Genomic DNA, 18,860 nt, shown 5'->3' with positions numbered 1-18,860 from the left:
AGACCTCACCAATATCCTGTCCAAGCTCAACATGACATCCCAACTTCTATACTTAATGGTCTGAGCAATGAAGGCCAGACGCCTTCTTCACTGCCTTGTCTACATGTGATGCAAATTTCAAAAAATTATGTACCTGAACTCCTTGGTGCCTTTGCTCTACAGCACTATCCAGGGCCTTATCACTACAACACTATCCAGGGCCTTATCATTAATTGTATAAGTCCTGCCCTTGTTTGTTTTACTAACATGCAAAATCTTGCATTATCCAAATTAAACTCCATTTGCCACTCCTCAGCCCATTGACCCAATTGATCAAGATCTCTTTATAATCTTTGATAATTTTTTTTACTGTCCTCGATACCACCAATTTTAGTGTCTTCTGCAAACTTATTAATCATGTCTCCAAAATTCTCAGACAGAACCATATGAGGTCGTATCTAGTAGGGAGAAAGAGTGGTTGATGTAGAATGGAGACTGGATACGCATGTGCCTCTCTTTCATACTCGAGGCCTAAGCAGGGTCACTATCAGGGTTACTCCACTCTCCCCAAACTCCTGACATAAAGTGGGATAGGGCACAGCTCTTAAATAGTTATTATTTGGCCTTGATAATGTCTTGATTTGGTTATTTTAGTGACAGAGTCAAAAGGTGTGGCACTGGAAAAGCACAGCAGATTAGGCAGCATGCTCCTTGGATGCTGCCTGACCTGCAGTGCTTTTCCAGCACCACACTTTTCAACTCTGACTCTCCAGCATCTGCAGTCGTCATTTTCTGCTATTTTAGTGACAGGGATTGTAACAGGTAACTGACAACATTATTATTTATTATAGACATGAAAACTTTCTTGATTGCTTGAAGAATATTTTCATCATAATGAATACAGCAATTATTACTTTGTTCCCCAAAGTTTGGTGTGTTTATTATGTTAGAAACAGAGGTGATGTGGAGGCAATGGCCTAGTAGTATTATCACTGGACTATTAATCCAGAGACCAAACTAATGTTTTGGGGACCTGGGTTTGAATTCCACTGAAGCAGGTGGTGGAATTTGAGTTCAGTAAAACTCCAGAATTAAGAGTCTAATGATGACCATAAATTGCTGACTGTTGGAAAAGCCTATCTGGTTCACTAATATCCTTCAGGGAAGGAAAATGCCAACTATACCTGGTCAGGCCTACATGTGACTCCAGACCCACTGCAATGTGATTGACTTTTAACTGGGTAATTAATGCTGCCCAGTCAGCCTTGTCCTCATACCATGAATGAAAAACACTAAGTGGAAGTCGCTATTTTATCTTAACAACACACAGAAAGGAGGGGGAGGTGAGAGATCCTGCCTGATAAAATTCTTCAATTTACTTGAGGGAGCAACAAGCTTGACTAGTGGGAAGCCCCTTCTAGCGTTGCGCAACTTCAACTTTTAAAAAGCATTTGGTGAAATTCCACAGCAAGATGTTCGGGACTCTCCAGAATCTGCTCACATTCTACACAGCACAAGTCAACAGTATGATGAAATATTCTTTGCTTGCTTGGTTAAGCTGAATTCCAGTTACCCTCAAGAAATGGGACACCATTCAGAATTAAGAAACTAATTGACTGATATCCTACCACCATCTGAAGCATTCACTTCCTCCACCTCTGCTGCATGCTAGTAACAGAGTGTGCCATCTATAAGATGCACTGCAACGTCTTTTGGAGCTTATCACTGTCTTTTGTACGACTGACACATGACTCCCCAAGCAGGTGCTGTAATCCCAGCTTTGAAAGAGCAGGTGAGGCCCGAATGGACAGAGTATACCCTCAAGGCTTCACTGGCAAAGCACAACATTCCCACAGACACCTGGGAATTACTGGACCAAGACCGTCTAAAGTGGAGGAGGCGAACCCAGGAAGGCGTCAAGCACCTTGAGACTTGCCAGAAGGAAAAAAAATGGAAGCCATCAAAGACAGAAACAGGAACGTGCTGCCAGATCAATGTCCCAGCCACTGCTACCCATGACCACCACCTGCCCCGAGTGTAACAGATTCGAATAGGGTGGTGCTGGAAAAAGCACAGCAGGTCAAGCAGCATCCAAGGAGCAGGAGAGTCTGATGAAGGGTTTATGGGTGAAACGTCGATTCTCCTGCTCCTCAGATGCTGCCTGACCTGCTGTGCTTTTCCAGCACCATACCTTTTGACTCTGGCACTCCAGCATCTGCAGTCGTCATTTCCTTCAAGTGTAACAGAGCCGGCGGTAGCTGTATCGATCTGTACAGTCACCTACCGACTCACTCTAAGAATGGAAGAGAGTCATCCTCATCTGTGAGGGACAGCCAATGAAGATGCACTGCAGCAATTCACCAGGGTGCTTCAAACAGCACCTTCCAACCAAAGACCTTGACCATCTCGAGGGTCAAAGGCAATAAGTGTATAAAAGCAACATAACATGCAAGGTCCCTTTTGAGTGACATGTTGTGCCAAATTATAGCAAAATTGCCATTCCTTTATTGTGACTGACACAAAATAAACTTTTTGAATTACACAATATCAGCCAGCAAAGCCAATTGAATATTGAACTACATTGTCAGAAGAAGAAAATGCAATCAAATAAAGTCATGCTTAAACTGGACAGTACTCCGGCCACTCTATGCCACTTTCCCCCCACCCCGACCCTCCCCTAGCTTGTCTCTCCACTCTTCAGGCTCACTGCCTTTATTCCTGATGAAGGGCTTTTGCCCGAAACATCGATTTCGCTGCACTTTGGATGCTGCCTGAACTGCTGTGCTCTTCCAGCACCACTGATCCAGTACTCTGGCAGGCTATACTTTGCATACTGCATCTGGTCCTGGTCTTCAAGATACTGGAGGTAGTGCAGAGGAACGACAAAGTTGCTCTGTAACGCTCGACTCTCAGTTTCACAAGTAAACTGGAGAGACATGGGCTTTTCAGCCTGGGACGCAGACCTCTGACAGCCCATCTCAGAGAAAGCTGTCAGGCATTTATGGCAATTGAACCATATAATACTTTATAGATGTATAAATTTAAATGTTATAAGGATACCTGGAGGCTCAGGAATCTAGGAGGCACAACATAAAATCAAAGTAAGCATCATAGATGCAAGAACATTTTAAGAGACTGTCCATTGAATGTAGGAATATGTTCATGCAAGACTATACCAAATATATAGCAGAGATGTTTAACATGAATAAACATTCTTTTGAGAGCTCAGGACATGCCAGCACTTCCTTACAAGTAAGCTCCTTGGCTGGTATGCATCATTACAAGCTATGCATATCAGAATGCTATTAAAAGTTTATCATTTGAAGACAGAATGACAGAAGTATAAAATACTAATCTAAACAGACATTCTTATTAAATGAAGCTCAACACAACTTGACCAGTATTGTACAGAATCCTGAACAGTGTTAGATGGACTCTTGGCCAGCATTATACACTGGCCAAGAGTCCATTATACACTGATTCTTGCTTCCTATTCACGGGACTGTCATTTCAAAGTGTTGGAATGTATGAGAAATGCAAGCAATCCTGTGGAACCTGAATCACTGGAAAAGAAATGCCAAAGCTATACAGATCACAAACATATGAATTCCATAAGGATTATTCAAGCTTTTGTTCAATCAGCCAGCACAATTTGCATTATGACCTTTTTTTTTCACTAAGAGGAGGGCCGTGTTGATTGCAATGATTTATGAAGGCTTTTATTAATTTGGCATTCTTGCTTGTGAAAGAATTGATGTTGCTTGGTCCTTGGTTTTTAGAATATTTGTCTCATAAAACTTATTGAAACACCATTTTTGGAGATCTATCTTCAAGTTAAACGTTTTGTTGCCGTGGTGATTTTCTGATGCACATTGACTGTGTTAACAAAATGTTATTGTTACTTTGTGTGTTCGGAACCTCCCAAAGCACAATATACATGACATAAAGCAATATGAGAGTGTAAATATTAAATAATCAAAATTTGTTCCATTATAAGCAATTGCATAAAAGTAAAAGACAGATAAGCAGATAAGTAAATCTATATACTGTTACATACCGAGTGAAATATTTTGTTGTTATTAAAGATGATGACTGCTATAAATTGAACTAATTAGGCCTTATTAAATAAATAAAAAAATCACTGGAATGTTTACCCTTGAAATCTTTCAGCATGAAACAATTTTAGGCTGGATGAATTATTGCTTTTCTGATAACATGTATGACGTAGGCTTATCCAGTAAGTGAGATAGCATTGTGTTTTAAGTCCTCAGTTTAACTAAAGTACAAATTCATTGATGCAATTAAGTTTTAGAAAAATGTTTACATGCTTGGATGTCATTTGGGAGCAGAAGCTAAAGTGCATTTTGCTATGTTTCTATTCATGCTTACATCATAAGACCATAAGATGTAGGAGCAGAGATTAGGCCATTCAGCCCATCAAATCTGATCTACCATTAAATCATAGTTAGAGACAAAAAAAACTGCAGATCCTGTAATCCAAGGTTGGCAAGCAGGAGGCAGGAAGAGCACAGCAAGCCAGGCAGCATCAGGAGGTGGAGAATCCAACGTTTCGTGTGTAACCCTTGTTCAGGCCATCTTCAGGTCCTGAAGAAGGGTTACATTTGAAACATTGACTTCTCCACCTCCTGATCCTACCTGGCTTGCTGCCTCCTGCTTTTCTAATGCCATTAATCTTGGCTGATTAGTTTCTCAACCTCATTCTCCCGCTTTCTCCCCATCACCTTTGATCCCCTTGAGGGGATGCCACAGCCTGATGAAGGGCTTAAGCCTGAAATGTTAACTCTCCTGCTCCTTGGATGCTGCCTGACCAGCCGTGCTTTTCCAGTGCCACACGTTTTGACTCTGATCTCCAGCATCTGCAGTCCTCACTTTCTCCTCCACAGCCTTCATTGGCAAGGAATTCCATAGATTCACCACTCTCTGGCTGAAGAAGCTTCTTCTAATGTCCGTTCTAAAAGGTCTTCCCTTTACTCTAAGGCTCTGCCCTCAGGTCCTAGTCTTTCCTACTAATGAAAGCATTTTCCCAAAATCTACTCAGTCCAGGCCATTTAGTATTCTGTATGTTTCAATTAGATTCCCCCATCATCCTTCAAAACTCCATTGAGTATAAACTCAGAGTCCTCAAACGTTCCACATATGTTAAGCTTTTCATTCCTGGGACCATTCTCATGAACCTCCTCTGAACACACTCCAGGGTGAGTATCTCCTTCCTGAGATAAGGGGCCCAAAACTGTGTACGGTACTCCAAATGTAGCCTGAGCAGAGCCTTATAGAGCCTCAGAAGTATACTCCTGATTTTATATTTAAGTCCTCTCAAAATAAATGCCATCATTGCATTTGTGTCCTTACCTATTGACTCGACCTGCAAATTTACCCTGATTGAATCTTGGACTAGAACTGTCAAATCTCTACACTTCTGACTTCTGAATTTTCTCCCCACTTAGAAAATAATCCATATCTCTATTCTTCCTACCTCACATTTTCCTACATTGTTCCACTGAAGTTTAATGCCAAAGGGAGATCGACCATTTTCTCACAGGTCAGAAGGAATATCAAATCGAAAGTCTCCATTGGCTGCTCCCAAATTCCATTTGGTAATCCAGACAGAACAACACTGATTTGGGACTGGGAGCCATGTTGCTGGTTGGACCCATTCTAGATATGGCTGTAAGACAGCAGGGAAGAGCAAGTGAAATTGCATTGTGGGTTTAAGGAAAAGAAGAAACCAGTGTCCATAGTTTCAGAAACCACTGCTGGTTCTCAACAATGCTTTTATAAGTTGAACAAAATGATTTGCTACAGACCTTTTCAGAATAATCTGAGCAGTAAATCGCTTAAATATTCATTACTTTAATCAAAATAAATTCTTTTTCAAGATTCTGTTACTGTCAACTGAAGCAAGTTGAACTCTACCTCAAACTGCAACTTTTCTTTTTGTCTCTGATACTTGCTCAATCCCGAAAGGCATTTAGCTGAAGGGGCCTGCACTAACTGGGATCTGGCATTTAGGACAGAATTTGTGAGAGTATTCTTTTGGGTGGGGGGAGAAGTGCTTTAAATATTTGTCTGCTCTGTGGAATTTCTGGAATATTGTTCTCTTCAAAATTAGTCGCAAACCAGAGGCTACCTTTCAATAAATGATTTGTCTTCTTCGGAGATCAGTATTTTTCTTAATTTATTGGAGCTACATTGGGAAGTGGCATCTCCTCACAGTTACTTTATCCAAGCAGTAGTACAAGCAGCAGTGACCCTGTCTGAAAGTGGTAATACAGTTCACACATATGAAGAATGGCTATTTGGGTACTGGCACTTCTCAGGAGACATTTCTCAGGAAGATGGCCTGCTAGACCGGATGGGAAACAAAAGTAAAGAACTCACACTTGTTCTAATAAGCAGTTAAGGTAGTAGAGTACCAATACTTTGTCTACTTATTATCCTGTATGTAAGAACTGTCACCAGTCATTCTTCAGAAGACTGAGACCATGATCAGATATACCTAATTAGAACAGAAATATAGCACTCATTGACCACGGACTGCAGGCTTCATAGGACAGGATACAGTCAGGAGGTCTGACAACAAGCAAATTGAAAGGAAGGCAGAGGTATAGGAATATACCATTATCTGCAATAAAACAGAAGCCATAATACATTCACAGATGTGGGATTCTAATAGATCTAAATTATTTAACATTAACTTTACATCATTTTTTTTTGTGGGAGTATTTGAACACATGTTATCGCTTTGCCTCTAGCAAACATCTAATGGTTGATCAGTTCATATGCATGATTAAAGACAGGGTAGAATTGTTAAGTCTTGCAGTTCTGAAAATACTTTGCAGTTTTTGACATACTCATTTTTTTTTGTTACAACAACATAAACAATCATAGAAAATTTGAAGAAAGCTTTTCTCCAGCACTTAAGAATGTGTGTAATATTAAACTGTCAAACATCAAAAACAGGATTCTAAAAAAAAAATACACGCAGGTCTTCACTTCAAGTGTCATATGCAATACAACTGGAATGTTACATCATGAAGATGGTACATTAGTATGAACCATTTAGCTAAGGTCTGATAGCTCAAGTGGACATTAAAGATCCTATGGCACAATTTAAAGAAATGCCGGTCAACAGAGTTCTTGTAGTAGTCATCCTCTAACTGTTTTTAATAGTATTCAAATACAGTTTTTAATCTCATGGACTACCTTATCCTGCATTGTACCATTACCACCAAGAGGTAATAGCCCTTGTTCAATGGACGATTGAAGCAGTATCAGTACCACGTATCCCAAAGAAATGAGATGCCAACCTGCTAAAGTGACAAAGTAGCATGTCAAACAATGGAAGGAGCATGCGACAGGTAGAACTCAGAGAATGCACATCAATGGAGAAAATTTAAGCTGTGCATTCCTACCACAGCTGTGAATAGCGGTGGACAATTTGTCAATTAACATAAAGAGAAGGTTTCACAAATCTCCCCATCTTTAATGACGGAGGAGCCCAGCACATCACTTCAAAAGCCAAGGTGGAATTATTTACAAATGGATCATCCATCTTGGCTCCCCCTGAGGTCTACAGCATCAGAGATACCAATTGACAACTCATTCAATTCACTCCAAGGTATATCAAAAAATGGATGAAAGCAATAGATACTGCAAAGGCTATGGGCCCTGTCATCATTTCAGTAATTCTGACAATAGCATGGAAGTCTTGTGCTTCAAAACTGGCAGTACTCCAAAACAAGCTGTTCCAGTGCGAAACAATTCTGGCATTTACCTGGCAAAGTGAAAAATATCCCAGGTGTGTCCTGTCCATAAAAAAAGCCACTTGCAATTCTATCAGTCCCCTCTCAAAACATCTGCCAAGTATTGAAAGGGATTGTCACCAGTGCTCTCAAGTGGCAAGTCACATTCAGAACCTACAGGCTTGTGCTGACAAGTGACAAGTAACATTCCCACAACGAGTTTTGAGAAGATTTGTAGCTCAGGTTGAGGTTTTGGATGTAGGTTTGCTCGCTGAGCTGGAAGGTTCTTTTCCCGACGTTTCGTCATCCTACTAGGTAACGTCTTCAGTGGGCCTCAGACGAAGCACTGCTGAAAATTCCTGCTTTCTATTTACATGTTTGGGTATCTTTGGGTTGGTGATGCCATTTCCTGTGGTGATGTAATTTCCTGTGGTGAAGTCACTTCCTGTTCCTTTTCTCAGGGGGTGGCAGATGAGGACTAACTCGATGTGTTTGTTGATAGAGTTCCAGTTGGAATGTCATGCCTATAGGAATTCTTGTGCATGTCTTTGTTTGACTTGTCCTAGGATGGATGTGTTGTCCCAGTCGAAGTGGTGTCCTTCCTCATCCATAAGTGAGGTTACTAGTGAGAGAGGGTCATGTCTTTTTGTGACGAGTTGCTGTTCATGTATCCTGGTGGCTAGTTTTCTGCCTCAGAATTATAATGCTCTTCCTTCACTGTTTGTTGATTGAAATCCTGGAATTCCCTTGTGAACAGCATTGTAGGTGTACCTGGATCAAATGGACTGCCACGGTTCAACAAGGTGTCTCATCATCATGTCATCAAAGGCAATTAGGCAACACAAATCTGGGTGGGAGGGTGAGGTGTGAGGGGTATGCAGAGATACTTGGACAAGTTGAAGGAATCAGAAAAAACATGGCAGATGGAGTATAATGAAGATAAATGTGGTAGCAAAAACGGGAAGGCAGATTATCTCCTGAATGCTGATAGATTGGGAAATGGGGAGAAGCAATGATATCTGGGTGTCCTTGTACAACAGTCATTGAACATAAACATGTAGATGCAGCAGGTGATGAAAAAGACAATGCTAGGTTGGCCTTCATTGCAAGTGAATTCAAGTACAGGAGTGGAGATGTCCAGTTCCAATTATATAGGACTTTGGTGAGAATGCACCTGGAGTACTATGTGCAGTTTTGATCTCCTTATCTGAGGAAAGACATTTCCTATTGGCTATGGAAGAAATGCAGCAAAGATTTCTCAGAGTGATTCCAGGGATGACTGGGCAGATATATGAAGAGATATTGGATTGATTAGGATTATATCTACTGGAAATTAGAAGAATGGGGGTTTATCTCACAGAAATCTATAAGATTCTAACAGGATGAGACAAGGTTGCCAATGACTGAGGAGTAAAAACTTTGAATGTTTGCAAGAAGGATTTAGAAATAGTTCTTAGGTTGAAACAGGTCAAAGAGCATTGGAAGAAACCTGGAACAGAGTATTGAGTTGAATGATCAATTATGATCATATTGAATGGTGCAACAGACTTGATGGGATGACTGACCCACATCCTGTGCATGTTTTCTATGTTTCTGAATTTAAATACGTGCAATGAATGTTGGCCTTATTAGCAATATCTGTACCCTATGAATGAATAGACATAATTACACCAAAAGCTAAATTTAACTGTAGTTATTTATAAATCAAGTTTAAACTAACAGCATTTTATAGAAGTTCTGACAGCTAACAGCCAGGGAACTATAGACCGATGAGCCTGACATCGCAGGTGGGCAAGTTGTTGGAGGGAATCCTGAGCGACACATGACATGTAGTCCCCAAGTCCAAATCATCTATATAAATTGTGAATAATTGCTGTCCCAACACCGATCCCTAAGGCACACCATTAGTCACTGATTGCCAGCCAGAATAGCACACAATTATTCCCACTCTTTGCTTCCTGTCAGTCAACCAATCCTCTATCCATGCTAATACCCTATCCTAACACCATGCACCCTTATCTAATGCAGTAGCCTCATGTGCAGGAGCTTATCAAAGGTCTTTTGGAAATCTAGGCACACCACATCCACTGGGTCCCCACTGTCCACCTTGCCCATAATGTCTTCATAGAATTCCAAAAGATTTTTGAAGCATGACCTTCCCTTCATGAACCTATGCCGCATCTATAAAATGGGACCATTTCTTTTGAGATGTCTTGCTAATTCTTCTTTGACTTTAAAATACTCATCCTTATTTCCTCATCTATCCATGTGCTGGACTCTCCCTCTTTCCTTTATTTTGAAAAAAATAAAGGAATTAAGGGATATGCTGAAAATGCAGGTAAGTGGAGCTGAGTCCACGAAAAGATTATTGAATGGTGGAACAGGCTTGAAGGTCCAGATGACCTACTCCTGCTTCTAGTTCTTATGTTCTTATGTTCTTATGTTCTCAGGCATTGCTTAATTGGGAGCCATCGTAGGTCAGCGAGCAGTGACAGGTGAATTGGATCGATGTGAATTAGGGCATGAACAGCAGAGGATTGAAAGACCACAAGTTTCTGGAGGGTGTGATGTTAGAGGCTGGCCTGGATAATATAATAGAATCATACCCGGAGGGAACAAATATATGAATGACGACAATCATTCAAGCTATGGGAATGGTAGATTTGGGTGATGATATGGAGATGCACAAAGACAGTTTTAGTAATGGTTTGGACCTGTAGTAATTAACTCACTTTAGAATTAAATATAACATTGACATTGCCAACCGTCTGATTCAGTGCCAGGCCCTTGTCAGGGAAATAAACAGAGTTGGCAGCTGGGGAACAGAGTTTATGCTGAGTGAGAAGGCAATAAGAGAATTCAATCCCAGCCTGAAAGTGGGTTTTGAGGCATGGGTTTATGTAATAAAGCATGTTTGTGTGGTGTGGCAATCCCATGAGATTCCTGCTTCTACCTGATGAACTTTGAGTGGGATAGCATTCTCACTCACTCAAACTTGTATGTTTGCTTTCTTTCTTCCTCATGGAGGTCTGTCATTCAAAACTGCAGAGCATTCGAAGGGAGGTTTCTGTTGAGAGCTACCATCTTGCTTCTGTCAACCTTCCATTAAGTTGTCATCCCCATCCTCTAACCTTCATTTTGCTTTGTTACCATTGGCCCAGCATCCCTCATTGATCTGGGGTTCCAGTGGGTGATTTGCCAGTGACTGTCTTTGAAGGTGATCACGGCAGTGTAGAGCTGCTGGTTTTTGATTAACTAGCACTCTGAAGGTGGAGGGTGGAAGGTGGACTGTGGGTGGAGTATCACCCTTGAGAGTCCTTAGTCTCAGAGAAGGCTTTCCACTGACCATTTAATTCAGCAGCCCTTCCTAGTGAAGACGATGTAGAATTCCCACCATTCTCTAGCCCACAAGCAAGGCACCCCTTTGACAATATTAATTCTGCCCAGTGGCTTCAGTCTTCCCAAAATTGAATTGGAGCAAATTATTGTTCATCTGGTCTTGATTGCCAGGCAAGCAATCGAGTAATTTCAGCACAGTGGAGGGAATGAAACAGATGGCAGAATGAATATTAAGCAAGGCATAGAGGTTTGGAATGGATGGATGCCAGGTCGACAATACTCTTACACTATCAGTGACCAGCTGTGGAAAGAGATCTTTTTGTTTGCAGACGTTCCAACAACCGAATAGAATCCCCTCAGCCGAGGTTTTGGCATTTGTTGTACCAACATAGAAAGACATAGAAATAGAAACTAGGAGCAGAGAGAGGCCATTTGGCCCATTGAGCCTGTACTGCCATTCAATGTGGTCATGGTTAATCATCCAACTCATTCCCCTGTTCCCAGTTTCTCCTCATACCCTTTGATCCCACTAACCTTAAGAACTATATCCAACACCATCTTGAAATCATTCAATATTTTGGCTTCATCATTTTCAATGGCAGAGAATTCCATAGGCTCATTACTCAGGCTAAAATAAATTTCTTCTCATCTCAGTCCGAAATGGCCTACCCTCTTTCCTTGATCTGTGAATGCTGGTTTTAGACTCCCGGCTCATCAGGAGCATCTCGCATTTAACCTGTCCCGTCTTTAGTAGCACTTTATAGGTTTTTATGAGATAGAGTCACAGAGTCATAGAGATATACAGCACGGAAACAGATCCTTTGGTCCAACTTGTCCATGCCAACTAGATATCTCAACCCAATCTAGTCCCACCTGACAGCACCTGGTCCATATTCCTCCAAATCCTTCCTATTCATATCTGCATCCAGATGCCTTTTAAATGTTGCAATTGTACCAGCCTCCACCATTTCCTCTGACAGCTTATTCCATTGGTGTAGCACCCTCTGCGTGAAAAGGTTGTCCCTGAGGTCTCTTTTATAACTTTCCCCTCTCACCCTAACCCTATGCCCTCTCGGTCTGGATTCCCCACCCCAGGGAAGAGACTTTGTCTATTTATCCTATCTATGCTCCTCATGATCTTATAAACCTCTATGATATCACCCCCTCAGCCTCCAACGCTCCAGGGAAAACAGTCCCAGCCTATCCAGCCTCTCCCTATAGCTCAAATCCTCCAACCCTGCAACATTCTTATAAATCTTGTCTGAAGCCTTTCAAGTTTCACAACATCTTACCAATAGGAAGGAAACCAGAATTGCACACAATATTCCAAAAGTGGCCTAACCAATGTCCTGGACAGCTGCAACATGACTTCCAACTCCTGTACTCAATGGCCTGACCAATAAAAGAAAGCATACCAAATGTCTTCTTCACTATCCTAACTATCTACGACTCTATGTTCAAGGAGCTATGAACCTGCACTCCAAGGTCTCTTTGTTTGGCAACACTCCCTAGGACCTTACCATTAAGTGTATAAGTCCTGCTAAGATTTGCTTTCCCAAAATGCAGCACCTCGCATTTATCTAAACTAAACTCCATCTGCCACTTCTCAGCCCATTGGTCCATCTGATCAAGATCCTGTTGTAATCTGAGATAACTTCTTTGCTGACCACTACACCTCCAATTTTGGTGTCATCTGCAAACTCACTAACTATACCTCTTATGCTCACATTTGCTCTAATTCTTCTAAACTCCAGCGAATATAGTCCAAATTGATTGAAGTACTCCTCATACATCAGTGCTTCCACCCCAAGAATTAGTCTGGTAGACATTTACTGCATTCCCTTCACAGCCAAATCAAGAGAACAAAACTGTGCACAATACCCCAGATGTGCTCTAATCATGTCCATGTACATTTTGTAGGTTCTGTACTCAAATCCTTTTGCTGTGAAGGCCAACATAATATTTTCCGTCTTCATCACCTGCTACATCTGCATTCTTTTAGCAACTGGTATATAACAGCACTCAGGTTTCATTGTCCCTCCCCATTTCCCATCTATCACCATCCAGATGGTAATCTACCAACCTGTTTTTTGTTTCCGAAATGAAAACCTCACATTTATTCACGTCTCTCTTTTGTACATTGACATGCCTTTTTTTAACGAGTAGTAGGTTCTCCAAGATCTGATTTAATTACAAAGTCAAAAGAATTTAATTGACTCAATTTCTTTTATTTTAATTTCACTTTCCAATAACTGATAACCATTTGTTTTTCCTTTAATGTTCATTGATTAGTCATTTCTTCTTTGCAGTTTTCTCTTTTTCTCTCAAAGCTTTGAATCCTCCTATTATATGATGCTGCTCATTAACTTCCAGAAACTTCTAGCCACTCAATAAGTATTGCACGTTATTTAACAACTGAGGTCCTTCGAGACAATTGGATAGTCAAATGGAAACACGATATGAGACAATAATCCACTTCCTGATAATTGTGTGACCACAAATGGAATTTAGTAAGCACCACAGGGGTCTCACCTATTGGTTAGAGAAGCAGTAAGTAACTCTTAGTGCTCTTCTCTGGGAACTTGATGCAATTACCAAGCACTTACCTTGACAGTGATGGGCTTATCACTTAATTAAGACACAAATGGGACAGGAATTCCACTATCAGGAGCTGCCAACAAGTCAGATACTGGCGGGTCACCAGTACTGACAATACCCTGAGGCACAGTGGCCTCTGCCAGTGCATCTTACAGACCTGTAGGAGGGATTGCCTACAGATATCCGGAAGGTGAATGTAGACATGGGAATGTCCAGCCAGCAAGGTTAATACAGGGGCTGGCAAGACAGATTCTGGCATCTCACAGGGTCATTCTCCACACTTCTGGATTCCTAACTTGAGCATTTGAATATGGGAGGGACCCCGAATCTCTGCTGTGATAAGCTGCTGGAAAACCTGATTGGGTTTGCTGAGCAGCTGCTCACACCGTATGCCGGTCCCTGTCCTAAGCTAGTTGATAGCTGAGGTCCTTAGCATGTACTTAATAGCCTGAATGAACTTGTGGGGGGATATATACGAGATCCACCTCCCCTGCCCAGTGCTTGATCAATGCGGGGAAGGAGTGGGATCCCAGCAAAACGCCTGCCCTGACCCCTGTCTCTGAACTTAGGCATTCGATTCAGTCTCAGATCTAAAACTTATTGACCCTTCACGTAATATCTATTTATGTGCGCATTCCAACAGGGATTGATGAATAACATTCTGGAACAAGGATCCCAGGTCAATTTTCCACCTTCAGGCCCAAGGTAAGTACTAGCCTCCAACATTACCCCAGCTGACATTGCAAATAGTAAGGACCGGGGACATGGATTTCATTTCACATCGGGCAGCAAATCTACCAGATTGCAGTGAGCCAATGCTATGTTTTAATCATAACTGACAATGTTGAATTGTCCCCAAAGCATTTGGTTCAGCATACAAACACATGAACACACTCCAAAGAAAAGAACAATAAATAATAAACAAAATGCTTCACCTCCTAAAGGTCGCGCTCCTTTAACTAAATATTTCAGAAAAGCTAATTGCAGATATCGGCAAACTATCAATCTTAAAATAATCAATCTCATACAGGCTGAATTGTCTTCTTTTAACTTTATGATTGAGCTGATTGATGTGGCGCAGAGATAAAGCTTTCATTCTCAGATAATCCATTAGATTCACTGGGATATGTAGACACAGATACAAAACTGATTTGCTACAGTTGAACTGCAGTAAAAATTGCTGAAAGCACCCCTTGTGAAATCATATACTTTAGCAAATGTCAGCAGCTCGCAAAACTGACAATTCAAGAAAAATACTGTAGTTTCATTGAGACGTACAGAGCAGTATAAATGTGACATTGCAGGCAGGTATCAATATCTATTGAGATGTGGACATTTTATTGTAACAGACAATGCCACTTTTTAAAAAACTTCTATAACTAGAAAATATGTCTAGTTTTGCAGAGAAACATGCCACGAGGCTGCTTTTATTTATGTGGTAGAATGATGGCATTTAGAATTGTAAACAGAGGTTCCTTACAGCTTTTGAACGGGTTGCGCGTGCAATCTGAACATCTCAAGCTTTGCTTGCTAATTTCTGTCCGAATGATTTTAGTGAGTGATCTTTTCCCCCCGGTAAATCTCTTCACTGTACAGTATTGTACAGTTCCAGCCCATTCAATAAAATACATTTCACTGTCAACCTCTTTAACGTCTAGGGCTGTAACAGATTTCTACTTCAAGAATTACTGTATAGCAGAAATTATAGTAAGAGCTTACCCACATTACACACATCCAAATAAGTAGCTGACAGCATTATATTCCACAAACTGATCGTGATCCTGGTGCAAAAGTTTTAAAGTTTTCTCTTGCTTGACTTTCTGAGATCAATGACCTATTCCAAGCAGTTTTGTCAGTGTATGACACTGAAAGCACACATACTGTAGCAGGAATGAGACTAAACTGAACCGAATCCTGTCGTTATTCCCAGCGTCTCCTGTCTCCAAAATTCAGACGAAACTAATGTTTTGTGAAGGGGCCCAATGACCAGGCCCAGACTGGCTGGAAACTATTTCCTGCCTTGAAGAAGTATATACATGTGCAAGCGAGTGAATGCATGAGAAAAAAAGACGTAAGCCAGTAAAAGAATACAAAAGGGGAAGATAACGTAATGGCAGAATCCATAATGATTCAACGTATTGTGCTCATCTATTTGATTAAGATTTGTTTTTATTCTAAGCAGTTATAAAGGAGTGAATAATGTGTAAAATTCACCTCAGATTCAAACATTTGATTAAAATAAAAACTGACTTTATCTTATCATGATAGTTGTGACATTTATTTATTTAATTAATACGTTTGTTTAATTTTGAGTACAACAGAGGATAACATGCCTTATTACCTTTCCTGAGAATCCTCCAGAGCAATAGATAACCACCAACAATGTAAATTCGCAAGGGCAAACTCCATCTTGAGGATATTAGAATTGTGCTGACATAAAACACGCAGCAACAGAGCTTTCCAGTTTGACAGAGTGCCTGAATTGGATCACTATGACTGCCCACAGCTTATGTATCCAGATTTATGAAAAGACTTTCTCAAACCATCATCTGTTTATCTTTTTTCCCCATTTTTGACTCCCTGAACAACTTCCTCTCTGTTTCTCCAAGCGACTTGCAGGCTGGGAACTTAGTGCACCATTTGGTATTGATTAAAAACAGACAAGTACCTTTGTAAAAGCCAGAACTGGCGATTGCGGATCACAGGTTTTTTTTACTCTAATTAGCATGTGGTTCAGTAGCTGTGTGTAACTAAATAAGCACACTACCATTACATATCGTATAAAAGGACACAACATGCACTTCCTAACATAAACTATTAGTTTTACATGCATACTATTCATAGTTTTGTTACTGTGATCGTGGCTTTGATTTCTATTACATACCATGTAATGATGTCTTGGAATTAGAACAATATAATATAATAAACAGTCCTGTTTTAAATTCAGAAATGTTATTATTACAAGAAACTGTGTGGCTCTGAATTCAACAGGATTATCAAAGTTGTTGTAAAGCTACAGGAAACTTTGAATAGTATCTTGTTCTGACTAAAGTATTATCAGTTATAAGAGTAGATAAATGTATAAGTAGAAAGCACAAATATGCAAAGAAAGATGATTTAACAGCATATTAAGATTCTAGCTAAGTTTGGATTCAAATTATTCTTTTTTATTTCCCTTAATAATTTGTGAAATCCTCAACTCGAGCCAGTGATATCAGTCATAATATATTTTAGTCAATAGGCAAGCATTACATAAAATGCAACATTAAAATAAATTTCACTGTTGATGATGATGATGACAAGGTGCATTTTAAAATATTGGTCTGTTTAAACACTTTTTTAAATACGAACATTCTACTTGGTCATTTTACCATCAGATGAAATTCTTGATTATTCTCCCCCAAAAGATCAATCAAACTTATCAACTGCAGAGCTTCTCATAATGGATGGGAGAAAGGCTTGACATGACACTGCACAGATGGCTTAGCGTTTACAGGAGATGCAAGTGACTTCTGGACTTTTAAGACAAAACAAAGTTATCTCTCAGCTAAAGCCAGATCAATTGCAAAAAGGAAAAGCAAATGTTTGAAAAATGATGTACAAATAAGCTTCATAAATACATATAAAAATGTAAATCTTCTTTTGTTTCAAAATGTAAATATTCATATATATGTATGAATCTATAATTGTATGTATAACGGGCTTATTAACTCATTGGAGTGGATAGTTAATCAGTGGTCCAGGGTAATACCAACAGCATAGGTTTGATATCTGTTTTGCCTGAGATTGGTCCTCAGGATATCTGTTCACCCAACCTATAGGAGTAAACCACAGTGCTTTGCCATATTTCATTAAATCATGCTCACAGATCTGCCTGCAGACAATGAACTGAAAAAGATAAAGAAGCCAGTGTGTATTAACTGGTAGGCTTTTCAATTGCTTGTAGGGCCTGAAACCAGATTCTTCAAAATAATGTGTATTTTGGCATGCAAGTAGCCTCTGGAATCTGCGAAGATTTTCAATGTGAGGCTGCAGGGATTGCTGGAAAATGCCTATCTCCAATTATAGGCTCATTAAGCTCCTTGAAAAGCTTTTTGATGTACAGGTTCAGAAAATATTTACCAGGATGGCATCAGGACTGGAGGGTTTGAGTTATAAGGAGCGGCTACATAGGCTTGGACTTTTCTCACTGCAGCATACGAGGAGGAGGGATGACCTTATTGAAGTTTATAAAATCATGAGGGGCTTAGACAAAGTTAATAGCAGGTTTCAGATTGCAGATTTCAAGACTAGGGGCAGATTTTTAAGGTGAGAGGAGAAAGATTTAAAAAAGACAAGATGGGAATTTTTTTTACACAGAGAGTGATTCGTTTCTGAATTGAACTTCCAGAGGAAGTGGTAGATGCAGATACAGTTACAAAGTTTAAAAGACATTTGGATAAGTACATGAATAAGAAATGTTTGGAGAGATATGGGCCAAGTAAAATCAGGTGGGACTACTTAAGTTTGGGGTTATGGTCGACATGGTCTGGTTGGACCAATAGGTTTGTTTCAGTGCTATATGACTCTATCAAGAGCCGACCATACAGACATTTTCACTAAGCAACTTAGAAATCAAAAAGGGCATCAGGTTCACAAAATTAGCCTCAAAACCTCAATAGCAAAAACTTCAACTTGCTGAAAAGATCTTTAAAATGAATCTCTGGTTGAAACTTGTCTCACTGCATCCATCCCAGAGCCATCCCACTCCAAAAAAAAACTTGAGTTTTCATTTCTTTTGTGCTCGAACTCCTAGAGAAGCAAATATTTCTATGTCCTGCAGTAAATTTGTTAATCAGGACATATTTCTTATATCTCCAATCTAGAACAGTCCACGAACCTCAGATAAACTCTTCAACTTGTTTGAACAAGCAGGGGACTTGATTCTGTTTACAAATATTCAGGTATATCTTCACTCTATTCCCTCAGAAGCTGAGGTTCAGCCCCCAAGGCTGAATTCGATGGGGTCTGACCAACGTGCTGTAAAACTGAAACATTACTTCCTCCTATGTATATTCCAGCTCCTTTGAAATAAAGGCCAGCATTCCAGTAGGCGTTTTGATTCAATTAATCCCACATTTAAAAATGCATACAAGGGAATTCTGATTTGGTAACAGTGACTGAGGGATAGTGGAGCCTCGT

The 18,860-nt window shown here is 40.2% G+C and overlaps 1 protein-coding gene across 2 annotated transcripts in view; it reads right to left on the bottom strand.

The window, feature by feature from the left end:
• Positions 1 to 16,124, bottom strand: part of dlc1 (DLC1 Rho GTPase activating protein) — a 462,723-nt gene extending 446,599 nt beyond the window's left edge. The window contains exon 1 of one of the 2 annotated variants that reach the window (XM_060824045.1): positions 16,021 to 16,124. The gene's annotated coding sequence lies outside the window, so the exon portion shown is untranslated. Of the gene's footprint in view, positions 1 to 15,398; positions 15,483 to 16,020 lie in introns of those variants that run through there. The other variant, XM_060824053.1, reaches the window with a different exon arrangement.
• Between the last annotated feature and the right edge of the window lie 2,736 nt (positions 16,125 to 18,860).

Source organism: Hemiscyllium ocellatum, chromosome 1, assembly GCF_020745735.1.
Source record: "Hemiscyllium ocellatum isolate sHemOce1 chromosome 1, sHemOce1.pat.X.cur, whole genome shotgun sequence".
NCBI classification, from domain to species: domain Eukaryota; kingdom Metazoa; phylum Chordata; class Chondrichthyes; order Orectolobiformes; family Hemiscylliidae; genus Hemiscyllium; species Hemiscyllium ocellatum.
Note: the sequence above shows the minus strand (reverse complement) of the source record. Positions and strands in the feature narration are given on the sequence as shown.